The sequence below is a fragment of the Caretta caretta genome, chromosome 4 (assembly GCF_965140235.1).
Source record: "Caretta caretta isolate rCarCar2 chromosome 4, rCarCar1.hap1, whole genome shotgun sequence".
NCBI lineage: Eukaryota > Metazoa > Chordata > Testudines > Cheloniidae > Caretta > Caretta caretta.
In genome coordinates, this window is record NC_134209.1 from 65,699,854 (window position 1) to 65,718,773 (window position 18,920).

The following is an 18,920-nucleotide window of genomic DNA, read 5'->3' on the forward strand; positions in this document are numbered from 1 at the left end:
GTCTTTTCTCAAGTTCTAGATCAGGATCATTTTATTAGTGAACAAATATCCTCATCCTGTCTAAAGTTTTCAAATTATTTTACAGCGGACAAATAGCCATTTCTCAAGTCTAACTCCAAATGTATTTTTGCAAACTAGACTCAAACAACAGACTGATTGCTATTTATTTCACTAATCCTACAAACATATAAACTGCTTCTTTCCTCTCTGCTAGGTGTTTTCTTGACTAATTAGCCCACCCATCTAGTATACTGTCCAAATACAGGCACAGCAAATTTTAAACATCCATGTAACAGACAGCAACAACACAGAGATGCAAAAGGCTGTACTGCCTGCTCAATATGCACAAGTAATTCATATTACCACAAAGGAGAGTTTTTCATTCATATCTGGTGAGGAACAGGCACTAAAAAAATAAATCTCATTTCTTTGTCAATAATGTCATATATTTATTAAAGCAGGTAAGAAAGAACAAGATGCTGGATATCTACCTCAAAGATGTGCATTTTTTGTGTGTGTGTGTGTCTATTTCCCACCAAATATCAATGCAAATCTCTCAATTATCATTATATGAATCTACATATTTCACTTGCTTATCTGTTCAAGTATATGTTCTCAAAACATAGATCATCCATCCAGTCAACCCATTATATATAATAGCCTGTCCCTCACTGCAGTGTCTGATATTCCTCACTCCATCTCACCAAGAAAACAGATGAACCTTGCAGCACACACTGAAAGCCAACAAACAGGCGCTCTGTCATACCAAAAAAGTGTGCTCCAGAAGCGAAACACTCATTTACAATGCCCTGCCACCCACTCCTTCTCTTTTAAACCTGGCGGCTGTTAGCTCAAATACTTCCACTGAAAGGGTGCATGGAGGTATCAAAGAAGGAGAAAGGTGGTCCCTCAGCCATGTGTCATTTAGGCTATCCTATTAGGGTGTATAAACACACAGTGTGTTGTAGTTTGTTCAAGTCAGTCAAAGCACAGAGATTTAGCCAGAAATGCATCACGTTCCCCTCACTGGGAACTGAGCTCTGAAGAACTCTTACAAGGAGGTTGGCTTTGAATTTCAATTTTCTTTCCTGACTGTGCTGCTCAAACTTGCCATTAGGAGGAGCTGATATTTCCTCTACCTGATACGAATACTGTTCTTATGCTTAAGTGGTTTGCCCTGAAACCTGGATCTTTGATTCAATAACATAAGAGAACATTTCCAGAGGGGAAACTTGTTACTGAAAACAAAAAGGAGTACTTGTGGCACCTTAGAGACTAACAAATTTAGTCTCTAAGGTGCCACAAGTACTCCTTTTCTTTTTGTGGATACAGACTAACACGGCTGCTACTCTGAAACCTGAAAAGAAAAAGAATTCCTAGATCTAGGAGAGACTGCTTAGGCAGAGCAGAGAGACTGCATGTCTGGGTGGATGCATATAAAAAGAAAATACTTCCCCACAGCTCCCACAAGAAAGCTTTTTTAATAAGAACTTCCCAATGTCAAGATGGTGTCTTGAACTGTAGGAGGTGCTTCCTTTCTTTAAAAAACCCCACAAAAATAAGGAAGCAGTGGAATGATCTGTGCTCTGGGAACTCTATCCTCCCTTTTTCAGGGTAGTAGTCCTCTGTCCTGTTCCTTGAGGTGATACGTGCTCTAGCCTACATGTCTTCTTAGTCCTTCCTGCAGCCCCCAGCCCCATACTTGGGGAACCACTGTAAGACTGAATTGCTGACAATACTGCTCTGGAAACTCTTACCTGGAGATATCATTTGTGTGCTTACATTTCGAAAGCCACAGCCCTCTGCATACAAATCAATTAAGCTCTGCCTGCAAGCTTAATTGAGAGTGAGTATAATTAATGAAGCAAATGACATGCGGCACACACATTCTTAGCACTATATGAATTCCCCTTAGCTGGATGTATGATGCATGTCCTAAGGCACTCAAGGCAAGGCTGAATTTTAGTGAGGATTCCTAGGATTTTCTAACCAAAAGGAGCATTTACTTGCATCTACCGTTGTGTTCCTCACTATTCATAAACCACTTGATCCGGTACACAGCAGACTGTAAATGCTGCAGGATCCACTGAATGAATCACATCCTTTTATCTACCTAGAGGCTACATTTTTCAGAGATGGTAACAAGTTTGTGCACACTCCAAAATAATATACAATTATTTGTAGGCTAGCTTTCAAATGCACTAATTTGACATTAAAGAAATCAGGTTGTGTGACCTAATTACAATCAAGTATCACCTTTCACCTACTGGTTGTTTCCACTTTGAAAATTACCAATATTATGTAACAGTCTTACTCAGTACTAGCTGTTAATAACTAATATTTATCCAACAGCTGGCAGGTTTAATCCCCCTGTATGTGGCACTAATGGTCCTAACACAGTGTTAGGGACCACTATGCTGCTGCTGGTGCTCTCTGTCAGATCAGATGTAAAACAGGTCTTGGCTACTTGCATGTGAAAAGTGCCATGGGACTTTTTACCAGGACAGAGGTTTCTATCCAAGCAATATGGTCAAATTCTAGTTTCCTGTAGGTAACTATATCCTGCCTCTTACTATTCAAGGTGTAATTTCAATGGGACACAGTATTATTCTTCACTTTGTGTTCTAAATAGTTCTGAAACTTTGCTGCACACTATTTAACAGTTGTCATGATTTCCCCTAGAGATGACTGCATGATGACAGTGATGAGAAAAATGATTGCTGTTATAAATACATACAGACATAATTACACTTTTTGAAATCACTTTTTTGAAATCTAGTTAACTGCTATACTACTTATATAAAATACTATTATACAATATATAAACTTTATAAAGTGCTTTGGGATCCCCTTTGGATGAAAGGCACTCTTTAAACACAAGGATCTTAAAATGAAAGACCCTATTTAGATGCAATGTCATAATTAAGGCTGTTTTCTATAGTAAAACAAAGTGGATCAGACATGATATATATCATAAGCCTACTTATATATGAAGATTAGGAAAACCAGTATGTGGATAAAAAGAAACAGTTTAGTGTTTCCAGTTTCTTCTGGTTTTTTTCCCTGATGTGAATTGGTGTGCATTTTAAGACAACCATAATTTATTTTTATTAACTGTTTTACATGAAGTATTAAAAAACTGTCCCCCTTCAAAGTTGCATGCTGTGGAATGAGCTCCCAGAGAGTTTTATAATCTTTAGAAGCCTACTTGATCATTCCACAAAATTTAACTCTGCAAAAATTGTTAACATGGGGTATTTTTGAAGTATTATATTTAAACCTGTTTTAATTTTAATATTAAATCTGCTTTACTGTTTTATCTAAAAATCAGACAGACAATTCAGGCAATCAGTAATAAAAAGCTTTGGTTGTTTGACTTCAGGGAGAAAAAAATTGCTTGAGTGAACATTTTTGTTCTTTACTAGGTAAAGCACTATTTTATTCTCTCTCATAGCTGTAGTTTAAAAGAACTCAAACCAAGAAAATGTACATGGAAAATCTCTGTAAACATGTGGACTGAAGCTTTAGTCTGTTTGGTTTCAAATTCAGACTACTATCTTTTGGAAGAGCCTGGAGCCAGAAAGAGAAGAAAAAAAACTGTCCCCTTGTGTCTGACAGCCTAAAAAGCAAAACCAGCTGCTTAAATCATGAGTTACTTGTCAAGTGGGTTTAAGAGCAAGCTGTCCAGTGTGGATTTCACAACTACAGCAGGTGTCACTGCAGTTTATGGGTGATAAAACAGAATGTATTTATCAAAAGGTATTAGTAAAAGTATATATACATACACACACACCTTCACAATCATAGTTAAGATTTAACTTCAGTATTTTAATTAACTGCAACAGAAGAGAATGGCCTACCATTTAATTCAGTTTCACGTCTTCAGTAATTTAAGAATTCTTGCCCTTAATGGGCCCAACACTGGTTGGTACTGAGCATCTTCAACTCCTACAGACAAAGGGGAATTGAAAGCACTCAGCACTTTGCAGAAAGGTCCTTAATAGATACGTGGCTTTAGTAATAAGGATCTGAACTAAAGATTAGTCCACTCACATTTTTTGAATTTTGCCTATTCATATCTAGTGATTTATGGTGCAAACAAAACATTACCGCTGACATTTTTAAAATTCCTGTCTCAACATGTTAGTTTCTTCCCTTTCCTCCCCATCGTCCTCCAGCTTATTTCTTTCAGCATTCCTCTTCTTTCCTCACTCCTCAAAATCAATCAGTCTCCTCTAAAAAGCCATTATCCAGGATTTTGCTGATAAAAGAAAGAATGCTCCACTGGTCCAAATTCCAATGGTCCTCCACACATGGACGTTATTTTGTGCAATATCCAGCAAGACATCAAAACACCTCACTTTTTTTGTCATGATTTTTTCCCCTCTCCATGCCTGTAAGGAACTCTTGTTTATTGTTCAGATCAGGAAACTCCCCCAATTCTCATTACCAATAGCAATATTGAAAAATCAAATTTGAGCTTGTCTTCAATCTGTTTCCTCAGATCGGGAGCTGTGATGATGATTTGCAAACAGCTGACTTAGCCATTTATCCAACAAGTATAGAGCATTAAGATGAACATTTCCAGATTTGACAAGTAATTGCCATATTAAATACTGCATATGTACATTTCTCAGAAGTTGATAGCCCATCTGTAGAGTACTTATCACAATCAGCAATAACCATTCTGGAGAAGTGACTTTTCCTTCCAAGGGTAATAACATCTGCTTACCTAAAGGGATATTTTGGCACATTGTCAAGGTCTTCTTTCTTCTGCCCTGCTGTCAATGCTCTAATCAGATATACATAGCACCAACGCAATTCCAGCATACTGCAGGTGATTAGCCTTTCCACTAATCAGAGAACAGCACCTGAGAAATCTACAGTGTACCATACTTGTTTCTTTAGCACTCAGATTTCCTATATGCTCATTTCTAAGGAACTCACTGAACACTGGTTACTATGAGCTACTCCTTCAATGCACACATTTAGACCCTTCCAAATGAAACAATTTTTAAGCATTTGTTTAGAGCTCAATTTAAAGGTATCTTTTAAACACTTGAATTATCAGTATTCCAGTACTTTTAAAGACTTGAATGATCAGTAACCCTGTTCTTCCCCCCCCGTATATGATAACAATAAAATACTCCCAAAATGTTTCTTTATGAGCTTCTTCACATCTGTCTTTATACATGAAAATCAATCATCTTTTTTTTAAATCCAACTAATTATATCTGAGTTATTAAGACAAGTAACCTGTGCTTAAAAAAACCTGCTCCAATAAACGTCTATGGTCTGACAAACAGCAAAAAATACAGCTGATTTAATAAATGAGTGCTCAATCAATGATGCATTGAGGCACATGACAAAAGCAAGTCAAAATCCATTACATTCAAGAACCTCCTTTAAATTCCACTTCAGTGCACTGACCCTGTTGCTCAGTGCTAAAGACTTTACAAGGTATTCGGAAACATTCAGAAGAGCTTTTGTTTTGACATTCACTCAGCTGCACCTCACAATTAACACTGCCAGACTCCTTTCTAATCAATTATTTATTAAGATTACTAGCATATCTTTTGAGCGCCTTAACTTCACAACAGAAGTGTGAGAGGGATGACACATGCATGTGTACTTTACAGAATAAAAGGCAGACTTTACGCAGGTTTTAATGCTAAATGAGAACAAGGCTAAAAGAAGTGAAATCAACACTTTTAGTCAAAGTTGAGCTTCAGGCGAGCTGCAGGCAGTGCACAGCATGAGAGAATTTGGCTCCAGAAAGTGCCCATGGGTTGACAGCTGAATAAGAGTTTGAAGGCTTAATGGTAAGAAATGTTCCGTCAATGATAATGTTACACATTACTTTATTTACTGGGTTTGTTACTCTTCTCAAGAGTTCTGACAATCAGTGACAAATTCTATCTGAGAGAGTTTTATCATTATTAAAATACATTTATTATGGTTACCCTGGCTAATATTTATCCCAGTCATAATGAAAAAAAGAGGAAATAATTTTGAACAGAAACCCAGAAGCACAACTGTGCTAGAAATGCAGGATGCAGGAAGTCTGGAATAATGCCCAGATTTTAAAAAAAAATGATACCAACTAATTAGTTCTTTTTTCCTGCATGACTATTAATACAATTTAATATATTTACGAGGCAAGTTATTAATTTGAATGGTGGTAGAACCTAGGGCTCCAATGTACTAAGCACTGTCTATACATAATGAAAAGATAGTTCCTGCCCCAATGTGACCAGAGACAAAAAAAACAGATGAGGATAATGGCAGGAAACAGTGAGACTATTATTAGTTTAATAAGTAGTCTCTACACATGAAAGCCTTGATCCTACAAAGACTTACACACATACTTCACTAAACTTTTGAGTTCAGTAGGACTACTCACATTGCATAAAGCTAAGCCCATGCGTAAGTAGGATGCGGGCCTTGCTGCTCAGTCATTATCAAGTATTTGGTACATATATTGACACAGGTGAGTACTAAGGAGAGATCTGTAGGAAGATGATGTAAGGTAAAATTTTCAAAGGTGCCTAAGTCCTATGGAAAGTCAATGGCACCTAAGTCACTTAGGGAGAATTTTTCAAAGGTATTTAGGTGCCTAAAGATGCAGATAAGCTCCAAGTGGCATTTTCAAAAGCAGCTAAACAGGTTCAGCGCCTAACTCCTATTATGAGCTTAAATACCTTTGAAAATCTGGCCTAAGGACTTTTGAAAATTTTACCCATCCACTCTGTGGATGTTTACAGAGTGCTCCTCCCATGAATAATGTACATTTAAACATTACAATTACATTCATGAACTCAGGCTATGGTTATTATTGGAGTCAATCTAAGACAACAGAAGAGAGCTCTCCCATCAACATAATAAATCCACCCCCGAAGAACAATAGTCACTATGGCAGTTTATTCACACTCCTAAGTGACATAAGTTATATCAACATAAGTGGTAGTGTAGACATAGCCTAAGACTCATTATTTTATGCATTTTAAATGGAAGCTAAAAGTTTCATCCTCAAATCAAGCACAGCATTGGAGCTTTAGAGGTTAAAGGACCCAACAGTTATCAAACTTGCTTGACTGTCTGCTGGCCAACAATGAAAAGATTTATAGAGTTCATAAGACAAATCAACAATTTGCAGATCTACATATAAGCTTTAATGTCCAGTTAATATTTAGAAACAGTTAATATTTAAAACTTTCTTACAAAAATTTTTTTTGTCACAAAATGCCTATTTGTCAAAACTGAAACTCTTCAGGGGAGTGTATCAGTTTCAACAATACTTTCATTAGGAAAGGATTCTCAGGTGCAAGAGAGAAATCTTGATCAAAACTGGGGCAAGGGGAGCAGATGGAAACCCCACCCCCAAGCAACTCTGTCATCAGAACACTCACCTGGGCAGTGGGAGACTGTGAAAGGTTCAGCTCACCACTGGTGCCTGCTCCTGGCCGGGTGTGGCATGGCAGATTTCTCTCTCCACTGGAGTCTGTTCCCACTGGTTGCTCTGCTTCAGCAGTAGACTGTCTCTTCCTGGGAAAAAAAATCTGCATTTTGGTGAACTTTTTCCTCTCTATACTGAATTGGGAAAGCGTACAGCTGAAAGGACAAGTACCAGTACATTATGTACCAGTACCAGTACATAAGCCTGAACGGATTTCCCAAGAGGTATTATTGGAGAAATTCCACGGTAAGTCCATCCATTTCTATGGTGGAATATGACTGCTCCCGAGGGAACAGTTGCAGCTTAAATAGAGTACCAAGTGTTCCTCTCTATTTGTTTCCTGGGACCATACTGCACCCAGTCCCAATTCTGAGGCATTGGTTTGTAAAATGAAATCTTTTGAGAAGCTGGAACTGAGCTGGACAGGCTCTCTACGCAAGCGGGGCTACTGTCCTTAACTAGATTTTTTTTTTCTGCTATCATCAAAAACCCTGGCACAAATTAGTGGTAGTAGCCTGTGAGCCTCAAAAACCTTCCAACTTGCTTCTTCGTGGCTGGCATTGGCATGCTTTGAGGGCCTGGACATGAGGGGTCAGACCTGGCCTTTCTCCAAAGTATATCCCATGTAGGTGGTCTCTTCTTTCCCAATCTTGCACTTTACTGGGTTTGCAGTTAGTCCAGTCCCTCATAGAGACTGAAGTCCTTTAGTTACTTGTGCTAAATGTTCCTCCCAATCTCAGCTGTAGGTGACCACATCATGTAAACAGGCTGCTGCATATGAGCCATGTGGTTGAAGAACCTGATTGATGAGCCACTGGAACATTGCTGGGGCACTGTGGAAGCCAAAGCCATAGTTCTAAATTCATACAGGCCAAAGCGTGTGGCAAAGGCAGTTTTCTCCTGTGATTCTGGTGTGAATGCAATCTGCCAATAGCCCTTCATTAGGTCTAACATGGCTATATATCAGGCCTCATCCAGCTGGTCTAATAGTTTCTCTACTCAGAGCATGGGGTAGCATCAAATTTGGAAACAGCATTGACCTTTTTGAAGTCTATGCAAAACCAGATGTGCTATCCAGCTTTGGGACCAATATGACCAGGCTTTGCCATTCGCTGCAGGATTCTTCAATGACCCCTAGCTCCAGCATCGCCTGGACCTCTTGCCTCACAGCCTCCCACATTTTGCGGGGGGACGTGACCATAGATTCTCCTCGACAAGTTGCCCAGATTCCATTTGGATATGATGGTGCACAAGATGAATCTGCTCTGGTCAGGAGACCAACTCTGTCGAGAAGGCTTTTACTAGGCTTTTCTCCTGGACCCTCTGTTCTGGGCAGAGGTGTCCACCCATCTGTATAGGGTGTGGCTCCAGTGACGTGGGCACTTAGGGCCCCAGTTCTGGCTCAGGGGGATAAAGAGCAATAAAATAAAGTCCCTCATTCCTTCCAGGGCTTCAGAAGATTAACATGGTAAACCTGAGTGAGTTTCCTCTTGTTGGGCTGTCTGATTTCATAATTAACTGGCCAAACTTCGCATACTACTTCATATGGTCCTTGCCAATTAACAAGTAACTTGGACTCTGTACTTGGGAGCAAAAGTAGAACCTGATCACCCGGCTTACATATGCACATACGCACCCCTTTGTTATAGTTGCGATCCTGGGTCCATTGACGACTGAGGTGGTTTTCTTTGGCAAAGAAAGGGTTTCAAGCCATTCCTGGAATTTCAGTACATACTGTATAAGATTCTTCATCCTAGGAGCCTGTCCCTCTCATAGACCAGATCAAGAATTCCCCCAGAGTTAATTCCTATATGGGAGTTCAAATGGGGAGAACCCTGTAGATGATTGGGGGACTTCTCGAATAGCAAACAACAGGGGAGGGATAAGCTGATCCCAGTGACGAAGGTCCTCAGCAATGAACATTTTTTTTTAGGGTCTGGTTGAATCATTCAACCAAACCATCCATTTGTGAATGACAGACAGATGTATGTAAAATGTTTATTTTTGAAGATTACATACTTGTTTCAGCAGCCAACATGTAAAGTTGGTGCTTTGATCCATGAGGATCTCCTTAGGTACCCCTATTCTGGCAAAGACTTTTAGCAGTTCTGCAGTAATAGTCTTTGCATTGCTGTTGTGCAATGGGATTGCCTCAGCATAGTGGGTAGCATAATTAAACTATAACTAATATGTATTTATACCCAGCTGCACATTTTTCCAAGGGTCTGATGAGGTCCATCCCAATCCTTTAAAAGGGGATGTCGACTACAGGAAGGGGGACCAGAGTGGATTTGTCCCCCTTTTAGGTCCTACAAGTTGGCATTTGGGGCAGGAGCTGCAAAAGTCTTTAATTTCTTGGTGAATTCTGGGCAAAAAGAAGTGATCCAAAATCCTGGCCAGGATCTTCTCATGACTGAGGTGAGCCGCAAAGGGGATAGCATGAGCTAGTTGCTTGACTTTGCACCCATGAGGCCTTGGAATGAGGAGTTGCAACTGAACTTTCCCCCATCAGCTAGTCTGTCTCCAGCTGGTGGTAGTTCTTCCTGGAGTTCAAACCAGGCTCTCCTCTCTGTGGAACTATCACTTCACAATTAACCACTGGCAGTTGGTCTTAAGCCCGGCTCAAGGTTTCAACCTCTGTATGGTCCACTGTGAAATCTGTCTCCGGTTAGAATGTCCCTCTCCCTTGGTAGGGCCAATATTGATTCATTGTTATGAACTCCTTCTGGAGGAGCTTCCCTTTGACCAGCTCCCACCCTCTCCAGGATTCAGCGCCTCACCTACACCTGCCAATGTCGCAGGTTTTGGGCTCCTGTCTCCCAGGGTCCCTCTGATACTCCCTCTGGGGTCTCAGGAGTTGGTTTAAACCCCTTAAGTACCACAGAGGAATACACTCAAGCCCAATCCAAGATAATGGGGTAGGCTAGTGTCAAGGCCAGCCCCACTACATGGAACTTCATGGTTTCCCTTACAGTCAGCTGAACATGTGCACTAGAATAGGGTTGAGCACCTCCATGGATATACTACAGGAAGACAGTCTCCCTGGAGCCTCAGAGTTTGGGACCAACTTGTCCTGGACTAGGGTCTGCTCACACCCTGAATCCACCAGGCCTGTTGCCTCAGTTCAATTTTTCTGCACAGGGACCGTTACTTTAGCAGGACTTTGCTTATGGGCCTGGCTTTCTGCCATCCACACCTTTCCATAACCACATTCAATGTAGGGGCACTTATGGTACCAGTGACTGGGTGCCCACATGAAAAGTAAGCCCCCACTGCTGGCCGAGTGGCTGCTGACTCTGAGAATGATATCCGAAGTAGCCCTTCTCTATGTGACTTGTCTGCTCCCACTTCCTGGCTTTTCAGCAGAGGAGCCCACAGGGGTCCCAAGGGTCTTTGTCCAGGCTGGAGCCTGAGATGCTTTTTCCCACTGGGGCACAGTCCAGGGCTCAATGGCTTGCTGGGCCCCTTAGAGCTGGAGCTTCTGAGACCACTCTCCCCAATCACGGACGCCCTTGGGTGGACTCTCCCTTGAATAGAGGGGCCCCCTTAGCCTGAGGCAGTTGCTTGCGTTAGGCAACCAGAGCCATCTCTGCCACTAAATAATTCTCCATCAGCCAGACCATGTTGGATAAGGACTCCATCCAGTGTTTGAGCACCCAATCCCTACCCCCAGCCAGAAGTATGTGGGTGAAGTGCTCCACCACAATGAGCTTGGCCACTTTTCCTCTAGTCCGAGTCTCCGGCTATAGCTGCCTCCAGCATAGGTCTCTTACTTTCTGGATGACCCCTCAGGGCTGAGTTTCCCAGGGTATTACTTCCCATGGAACCTCTGTTGGAAGGTCTCCTCCATGATGTTAAGGTAGTCAAGTATGGCTGCTTTCACCTGTACATAGTCTTGGGCAGCATCCATCCCTGATCTGCAGCCTGAGCTTATCCCATCTGGTAAGGCACCAGCAGGATGGCCCACTAGTCAGGTGGCCACTGAGCTGCCATCACAACTCATTCAAATGTTCTCAGGAAGTCCTTTGAGTCATCCTGAGGGCCAGAGGAAGCCCATGGGAAACCCGGGGCTGCATCAAAGCCATGTCCTGTTGGACCAGTCTTTGCTGCTGGTCCTGTTGTTGGCCCCTGAAATCCCAAACCAACTATTGCTGCTGGGCAGCAATTTGCTGCAAGAGTTGTTGCTGCTGCTGGTGGTGATCAGTCATCCATTTAAGAAGATGCTCTAGGTCCATGTTGTTTGACCTACCAACCCATGTCTCTAGGTCTAGGGTGTTTGACCGCCTGGGACAGTCAGTCCTCCCCCGTCTCTAGGGGTGGTAAGGATACCTTCATTCTCCACCAGTTGTGAAGGGGTCGGCTCACTGGTGGTACCTCCTCATGGATAGCTGTGGCATGGCAGCTCTCTCTGCACACTGGGGTCTGTTGCCACTGGCTGCTCCACCTCAGTGGTGACTTGCCTCTTCCTGTGACTTAGCCAGCTGTGACAAAGTCCCTCCCCTTCTGGGTAGCCTGAGGGAGAGCAGGATGCCTCCTTCTCAGGTGTAGCAGGAGCAGAAACAGGCCATTCAGGAGGGACCTTCAGGCAATTATTGTTGGGGAAGCTCCTCCCTTCCCTTGGCCTTTTCCTCAGGAGCGGAGAGCTGAAAATCTGTTCCCTTCCCTGGTCTGCCCACAAATGAGCTGTTCTGCTTCCCTTTGAACACCTCCTCCAGCCTGTCTATGTCTTGTAGGTGTGGTGGAGCAGGGCTGGCTGAACCCAGAGCAGCTCCTTAACCCCTTGTTGTCCAATGTGGGGTTTGTATGCATCATCACATAGATCTATATTCAAGTCTCTTCTCTACTAGAAGAGGGGGCGCTTAGGGAAGATTTCTTTCAGGATGAGGTCCCCATCAGGTATTGGTGGCAGTCGTTTGATGATTTTCCCCATATGGATTCGCGTGTGGGGTGGTAAGTGACAACTAGGAGAGTGCAATCAGAGGATTGTTTTATTTCTTTATGGAAGCAAGTTGTCTCAGGGTACTTGGGTGGCCCATTCCATGATCCAATCTACTACTCTCATAGAGAGTCCTTGTTTGGTGAAGATGGTTTTGAGTTTGAGTAGCTGTAGTTTGTAACCTATAATTTAAATCAGCTTCTATACTAAATGACTGAGGATAGCTAATGTGATGCCAATTTTTAAAAAGGACTCCAGAGTTGATCCTGGCAATTATAGGCCAGTAAGTCCGATTTCAGTATTGGGCAAACTGGCTGAAAATATAATAAAGAACAAAATTGTCAGATACATAGATGAACATAATTTGTTGGGGGAAAGTCAACATGGTTTTTGTAAAGGGAAATCATGCCTCACCAATCTACTAGAATTCTTTGAGGGGGTCAACAAGCAGGGGGATCCAGTGGACATAGTGTAATTAGATTTTCAGAAAGCCTTGGAGAAGACTCACCAAAGACTCTTAAACAAAGTAAGCTGTCATGGGATAAGAGGGATGGTCCTCTTGGCAACTGGTTAAAACACAGGAAACAAAGGGTAGAAATAAATCGTCAGATTTCAGAATGGAGAGGGGTAAATAGTGGTGTCCCTCAGGGGTCCGTACTGGGCCCTTTCCTATTCAACATATTCATAAATGATCTTGAAAAAGGGGTAAACAGTGAGGTGGCAAAATTTGCAGATGATACAAAACTACTCAAGATAGTTAAGTCCCAAGCAGACTGCAAAGAGCTACAAAAGAACCTCATAAAATTGGGTGACCGGGCAATAAAATGGCAGATGAAATTTAATGTTGATAAATGCAAAGTAATGCACATCGGAAAACATAATCCCAACCATACATATAAAATGATTGTGTCCAAATTAGCTGTTACCACTCAAGAAAAAGATCTTGGAGTCATTGTGGATAGTTCTCTGAAAACATCCACTCAATGTGCAGCGGCAGTCAAAAGGCAAACTATGTTGGGAATCATTAAGACAGGGACAGATAAGACCGAAAATATCATATTGCCTCTCTATAAATCCATGGTATGCCCACATCTTGAATACTGCGTGCAGATGTGGTCACTCCATCTCAAAAAATACATATTTGGATTGGAAAAGGTTCAGCAAAGGGCAACAAAAATTATTAGGGGTATGGAACAGCTGCCATATGAGGAGAGATTAATAAGACTGGTACTTTTCACCTTGGAAAAGAGACGCCTAAGGGGGATATGATAGAGGTCTATAAAATCATGACTGGTGTGGAGAAAATAAATAAGGAAGTGTTATTTACTCCTCATAACTAGGGCCCTACCAAATTCACGGTCCATTTTGGTCAACTGCAGAGTCTCATGATTTCAGCTATTTAAATATGAAATTTCACGGTGTTTTAATTGATGGGATCCTGACCCAAAAAGGAGTTGTGGGAGGGTCACAAGGTTATTGTGGGAGGGTGCGTGTTCCAGTACTGCTACCCTTACTTCTGCGCTGCTGCTGACAGGGCGCTGCCTTCAGAGCTGGATGCCCGGCCTACAGCTGCCGCTCTCCAGCCACTCAGCTCTGAAGTCAGCGCAGAAGTAAGGGTAGCAATACTGCAACCCCCCCAAAAATAACCTTGTGACCCCCCTGCAACTCTTTTTTGGGTCAGGACCCCTAATTTGAGAAACTCTGGCCTCTCTCTTGAAATCTGTATAAAATAGGGTAAAAACACACAAAAGGCCAGATTTCACCAGGGGGAGACAAGATTTCATAGTCCATGATGCGTTTTTCATGGCCATGAATTTTGTAGTGCCCTACTCATAACATAAGAACTAGTGGTCACCAAACGAAATTAATGGGCAACAGGTGTAAAACAAACAGAAGGACATATTTTTTCACACAACGCAAAGTCAACCTGTGGAACTCCTTGCCAGAGGATGCTGTGAAGGCCAAGACTATAACAGGGTTCAAAAAAGAACTAGATAAATTGATGGAGGATAGGTCCATCAATGGCTATTAGCCAGGATGGACAGGAATGGTGTCCCTAGCCTTGGTTTGCCAGAAGCTGGGAATGGGCAACAGGGGATGGATCACTTGAGCATTACCTGTTCTGTTCATTCCCTCTGGTGCACCTGGAATTGGCCACTGACAGAAGACAGGATACTGGGCTAGATGGACCTTTGGTCTGACCCAATATAGCAGTTCTTATGAGTGTGTACAGGTGTATATCCTGGACTTTCTCCTCTGAGCATATTCTAATCTGTGATATCTGAGTGCTCAGCTGTAGATAACAGATTTCTAAGTGTGTTTGGGGTGGGAAACATTTCTTTCAGGATATGGTCCCCATCAACTATGCTTTGAAATTGTTTGATGATACCTCATGGGGTTCCAGTGTGGGGAGATACGTGATAATATGGACGTGCAGTCGGAGGGCTTTTTTTTTCTGTTCTGAAGCAGGTTCTTTCAGAGTATTTGGGATGCGATCCACTTCTCTGGTGGACTGTCCTTATTTGGTGTAGATGGTTTTAAGTGTGTTAAAGTGTGTATCCCAGACTTTCTACAATCTCTGGTATCTGAGTGCCTGTCTGTAGATAATAGATTTCTTGGTGTGTTTGGGGTGGTTACTGGATCTGCAAAGGTAAGTGTGAGGTTTATGGATTTTTTTGTATATAATGGTCTGCAGGGTTCCATTGCTGAAGCTGATCATGGTATCCAGAAAGTTGATGCTGGTGTGGGAGTGTTTCAGAGAGAGTCTGATGGATGGGTGATGGTTGTTGAAGCTGTGGCAAAATCTTTCCTGAACTCCCTCTTTTGGCTTTCAAACCACCCCCTAATCTTGGCAACCTCATCATCAGAAGCAGGCTCCCCACGTTATCAATAGCTATGGTAACTCTCAGACCAGCACCTACCAACTCAAAGCAGCACCAGTCCCTCCCTTAACAACAGATGCAAAGCCTGAAGACATAACTCCACAGCTACAATGATCCAATATCCCCCACAACATACCTTTCAAAATCCATGGGTCCTACACATGAATATCAAAACATAAGCTGTACCTCAACAGTGCATCAAATGCCTCAGTAACAACTATGTAGGTGAATCGAGACAATCTCTACTTTCTTGAATGAACTGAGACAGAAAAATAATAAACAAAAGCATCCTATCACTCATGGGCACACACTTTTCACAAAACGATCACTCCATATCTGAGTTCTCAGACCTTGTCCTCAAAGGAAACTTGCACAACACCTTCAAAAGACAAGTCTGGGAGCTTAAATTCATAACGTTAGACACTAAGGGCAGGTCTTCACTACCCACCGGATCGGCAGGTAGTGATCGACCTATCGAGGATCGATTTATCGCGTCCCGTCTAGACATGGTAAATCGATCCCCAAACACGCTCCCGGTTGACTCTGGAACGCCAGCTTACGGGAGGTGGAAGCGGAGTCAAAGGGGGAGTGGCAGCGGTCGACTCACCGCTGTTCTCACGGCCAGGTAAGTCGACCTAAGTAGCTGAAGTTGCGTATCTTAGGTCAACCCCCACCATCCCCAGGGTAGACCAGGGTTAAGAATCATGGACTCAATAAAGACACTGGATTTATGGCTTATTACAACAATCTGTAACCCACTAACTCTCCTTTGTACTACAACTGCAGAGATGTTACCTGCCCACTTGACCTTTAATGGTCTTTTACAACATGTTAACTCCTTATGCTAAACAATCTGTTCCTTGTATTTAGCTGTAACACTCTAAGTACCTTTCCCAGACCCAAAGAAGAGCTCTGTGTAAGCTCAAAAGCTTGTCTCTTTCATCAACATCTCCAATAAAAGATATTACCTCACCCACCTTGTCCTTCTAATATCCCCTGGACCATCATGGCTACAAACAATGCTGCAAACACCTATTCAGTATATACAGTAATTAGTATGGTCTTTATCCTGCAAACAACAACTACCTGGATTTCCACTTAAACCAATTAGACTTCTTTACAGCAGTAAGCAGTAGACTTGGTAGTATGCAGGAAGAGGTGTCAGTTTTGTAATGGAAAATATCCATGTAGTTTTTAAATGAAAATGCACCATTTCTTCATGAACCTTTATAGTATTATTTCTGTAAGAATCTACTGTACTAAATTTGTGTATTTTGTATCTGGGAGAAAAGAAAAACTTGACTGAACAGAACTTCCAATGAAGTCTGTGCGGTTAGAGTAAGGCCTGAACACAAGTTGGAGCTTTGTAATTGAAAACACTATAGGATATGTGAGGGTTCTTCTACTGAACTACCATGTATGGTTTATTTTTACTGTTGCTCATAGAAACTACCCATTAGGCTTATTTCAGTGATCACTCTTGTACATTTTCATTTTCAAATTCACCAACATCTGTAAAAGAGATTAAGCGATACTGCTAAGCACACAAACACTCTGTTTAATTGTGTATGCAACTGTGCCCTGAGGGTGCATCTGAAAATGCTAAAAACAAGCAGTATGAGTAGCTGATTACCACATCTAGAAGAAAACATGTGAGGCGGAGCAGGGGATGCATCACAAAAAGGTAGATGGAAAAATGTTAAACTGCCAACCAATTTAGAGAAGAAAAAACCCACTCTCGAAAACAATTTACAAAACAATTTCCTTTTTTACACATTTAATAAATTTTGTGTCAGAGTAAACAAAATCTCAGAAGCTTGAAAAAAGTTTTAAAAAAATCAATTAAAATGAAGTCACAGGGAATGGCAGAAAATTGTTTCTGGCAGTTATTTGATATAATATGGTTAATATTTCTAGTCAGACAAATTAACACAATTTTGCCACTGTAGATTTACAGTCACACAATGCATAATCTCCAGAGATTTGTTCTAAAAGTCAAAGCAATATATTTTTAGTGCACAAAAACAGCCATTTACTTACCAGATTTACACACCACAAATAATTCAAAACCCCTAAAAATGGTTGAAATCATTGTCTGTAGGTCCGAAATTATATTGCTAATGAGTTTATTCTTAAATCCCATCCGGTCATGTTCTACTTTTGGAGACTAACTTTAAAGTTCTTAGATAGAAACCTGTCTATTTATCCATCTGTATCAACAGATATGTTTTTATTTCATATCTGTCTGCCTATCTGTATAATTTGTATGGTGCCACACTGATATTGATTGAAGGAAATTCAGGCAAGGCAGTGTCAGCTTTTATTCCTACAGGGAAACCACTGAGCTGAATGGCAAGGCACTTAAGGTCAAATCAGGATTCATCTTGCTGTTTCCCTCTGTTAAAATTGTATTGAACAAAAGGGAAACAATTGTAGCCTTTGCAGGCACACAAAATAAACAGCAGCACTTCGACTTTTTGCTTTTCACCCTCTGTCTAGGGTTTGAATAATAAACATTTGCAGGAAAATTCTTCTTTCTGCACCTTCTTCACATTTTAAATTAATTTATTATTTATTTATTATTTATTATTTACATTAATTAATTTTGAAGGGGGGAACTGCATTCTCTTAATTACTTCTTTATTCACACTTTGCTCTCTGCTCCCCCTGCCACAAAATAATCATGGAGTAAGGTTCTATACAGAAACAGTGGCACCAGAAGCACCTTTTGGGTCATTTGGCTGCCTATTTATTAAGCTAGTGCTTACACAGGTTATCAATGTCTCATCTGGTCCTTTTACGTCTGAAGCTGCTACAGTTCTAGGCCTAAATTCTCAGTCAAGGTTTGTCCACGTGGACTTCACACAAAGGGATGAAGTTAAGATTAAAGGAGGCATATCTTTTAAACTGTGGGTTTTGTTTGCACACTCCATTTCATACAGGTGGCGAAAACTGTAGATGGGCACATCAATCTGTCCTTCACTCGTGCAGAGGAGTGAATAGGAAAGATGATGGGGGACCTGTTATATCCAGAGGTTACTTTCATATATGGTGACCTGCACACTATCCACAACTTATTTCAGTTTGTAGTTGGAATTAATGGTGAATACCAGAACTCTGCTTCTGCCTACTTCTGGTGGAGAGAAGAGCTGAATAAAGATGAGCACCTCTGCTTGTACCAGTTGGCGTTTAGTGGGACATCTGAAAGGGACTCAGCAAGGAACAGCAAAGTTTCTAGCTCTGAAAGGACTTCAAGAAATGCACTCCCTCTGGGGCTCCAAAGGTCCAGGTCAAGTACAATGACATGTGCGTGTAGAAGCCCAGAGGTCTTTCTGGTTCTCCGTTACTAGGCTTGTACATGCCAGGAATCTGCCCAACTGGATCCAACTGCAGCCACATTATGGTGTTGGCATTGTAGTGCAATGTAAGGTTCCCTCTATTTGCATGGACGTGGCTTTTCTATGTACATCTATGAGGATTTGGCCACAATAATCTTAGACGTACATGCAAGTTTGTTAACACTTAATATAAAGCCAGTCAAAAATGCTTAATAACTATGACGCATCGTTCCTACGTGTAGTATTAGGTCATAAGCAATGCAATGCTTGAATAAATCATAAAAGGCAGAACAACTTACAGGAAAAAA

At 41.5% G+C, this 18,920-nt stretch overlaps 1 protein-coding gene and 1 long non-coding RNA gene across 4 annotated transcripts in view; one reads left to right on the forward strand and one right to left on the reverse strand.

Annotated features, from left to right (window-relative positions):
• Window positions 1-18,920, reverse strand: part of SLC10A7 (solute carrier family 10 member 7) — a 195,353-nt gene that overhangs the window by 69,583 nt on the left and 106,850 nt on the right. The gene's annotated exons all lie outside the window — the stretch shown is intronic.
• Window positions 5,617-18,920, forward strand: part of LOC125635353 (uncharacterized) — a 32,853-nt gene continuing 19,549 nt past the window's right edge. The window contains exon 1 of the long non-coding RNA XR_007356235.2: window positions 5,617-5,822. This is a non-coding gene — a long non-coding RNA (uncharacterized LOC125635353). The remainder of the gene's footprint in view (window positions 5,823-18,920) is intronic.